General features: G+C 40.3%; 1 pseudogene; it reads left to right on the top strand.

Annotated features, from left to right (window-relative positions):
- Nucleotides 1-1,233: 1,233 nt before the first annotated feature.
- LOC118676592 lies at nucleotides 1,234-2,027 on the top strand (annotated as a pseudogene).
- The last annotated feature ends 403 nt before the right edge of the window (nucleotides 2,028-2,430 follow it).

The raw sequence follows: 2,430 nt of genomic DNA on the forward strand, positions 1-2,430 counted from the left end.
ATGGTTGTATGAAGATTTAAATTTTAAAATAATGAAGAATAATATGTTTTAGAAATGACATGTCAAACAATAATTTCTCATAGAAATGAAAGTATAAAAAGGAGTCAAATAGAAATTCTGTAGTGAATTATACAACGAATAAAAATAAAGAACTGAGCCCTGGCTGGTTTGGCTCAGTGGATGGAGCGTCAGCCTGCGGACTGAGGGGTCCCAGGTTCGATTCCCGTCAAGGGCATGTACCTGGGTTGCGGGCACATCCCCAGTGGGAGATGTGCAGGAGGCAGCTGATCGATGTTTCTCTCTCATCAATGTTTCTAGCTCTCTATCTCTCTCCCTTCCTCTCTGTAAAAAATCAATAAAATATATTTTTTTAAAAATAAAGAACTGAGCCCTGGCTGGTTTGGCTCAGTGGATGGAGCGTCAGCCTGCGGACTGAGGGGTCCCAGGTTCGATTCCCGTCAGGGGCATGGTTGCAGGCACATCCCCAGTGGGGAGTGTGCAGGAGGCAGCTGATCTATGTTTCTCTCTCATCAATGTTTCTAACTCTCTATCCCTCTCCCTTCCTCTCTGTAAAGAACCAATAAAATATATTTTAAAAAAATAATAATAATAAAATAAAGAACTGAATTAATTGGACATTGCTAAAGAGACAAATGTTGAATTATTAGAAAAATATTTAAAATTGAAAATACAATAAAATAGGAATATAAAAGTATGACACATATTAAATATGATAAAACAAACAACTCCAGCATTTTAACTTGGAATCACAAGAGAGAAAATGAAGAATGTAAATATGTGGAGGGAAATTTGCTAAGAATTTTCCAAAATTGATGAATGGCACCGAGGCACACATCCAAGAGGCACTATGCACCTCCATAAAGATAAATAGAAATAAACCCACATTGTAGTAAGCCGCACAAAATCAAGGACAAATATTTGTAGGAAGCAAGATAAAATGAGAGATAATCCGAAAAAAAACAAACAAACAAACAAAAAAACACACAACAAAAGTAACATTGATCCAAGCCAAAAGCCTAAAGCTGTGTATTTCTTAATAAGCTTGGCATTTCAAACAAGGGTATTTTGGTTGAAATAAAACATATACCAACATCTTTCTAAGCTACTAATTCAGGAGAGAGAAGAAAGGAGAAAAACTGCAAATGTAATGCTTTATATACAAATACCTTTAGGGCACTTAAAGAGAATAACTTCATCACTTGTTATCTTTGGATGACCCTTACTTTGGAGGCATTTCTGTTTTCATCAAGGCTGAAGAAGCAGCTTGGAAACAGGTGAGTTGCAGGTGCACACTGCTCTTGAACTTGTTCAGCAGCTCCTCCAGTAACTTTTTGTCTGCTCCGCTGGAAAGCTGGGGCAGCGCTTCCAGAGCCAGCTTTAGGCTTTTGGCTCGGAGGAGGCTCAGATGCAACTTTCTTTGGTCGTCCCGGATCCAGGTTCATCCGACACCAGCTGCCTCCACCATTCCGCAGAAGTTCAAGTCAAACTCGTATACCTGAGGTGCACCGGTGGGGAAGTGGATGCCACATCTTCTCTGGACCCCAAGACTGACCCCCTGAGCCTGTCTCCAAAACAGGTTGGTGATGACGTCACCAAAGCAACCAGTGATTGGAAGGGTGTGAGGATTACAGTGAAACTGACCGTTCAGAACAGACACGCCCAGTTTGAGGTAGTGCCTCTGCCTCTTCGCTGATCTTCAAAGTCCTCAAAGAACCGCCAAGAGACAGAAAGAAGCAAAAAAAACATTAACCACAGTCGAAATATCACTTTTGATGAGATTGTCAGCATTGCCTGACAGATGCGGCACCGATCTGTAGCTAGAGAACTCTCTGAAACCATTAAAGAGATCCTGGGGACTGCCCAGTCTGTGGACTACAATGTTGATGGCCGCCACCCACATGACATTATAGATGACATCAACAGTGGTGCAGTGGAATGTCGGGCTAGTTAAGAACTACAGAGGAAAATATTTAAATTAAAGATTATTTGATAACCAAAAAAAAAAAGAAAGAAATACACAGAATATTGTCTCTCTTAAGCATGTTAACCATTGTAGCCAATAATGTCTTCAATGGAAAAAAAAAATAACATTGATTTTTTTCAACAGAAACAATGGATAATGGAAAACAATCCAGTGATTTTTTTTTAATATTGAGAAATAGTAGCTGCCAAACTAGATTTCTGTATGCAGTAAAAATATTCCAGAATGAAAATATATCCTGGCCAGTGTGGCTCAGTGGTTGAGTGTCGACCTGTGAACCAGGAGATTAGGTTCCATTCCCAGTCAGGGCACATGCCTGGGTTGTAGCCTCAATCCCCAGTAGGGGTCGTGCAGGAGGCAGCCAATCTTTGGTTATCTCTCATCACTGATGTTTCTATATCTCTCTTCCTCTCCCTTCCTCTCTGAAA

The sequence above is a fragment of the Myotis myotis genome, unplaced genomic scaffold (assembly GCF_014108235.1).
Source record: "Myotis myotis isolate mMyoMyo1 unplaced genomic scaffold, mMyoMyo1.p scaffold_m19_p_1, whole genome shotgun sequence".
Taxonomy (NCBI): Eukaryota; Metazoa; Chordata; class Mammalia; order Chiroptera; family Vespertilionidae; genus Myotis; species Myotis myotis.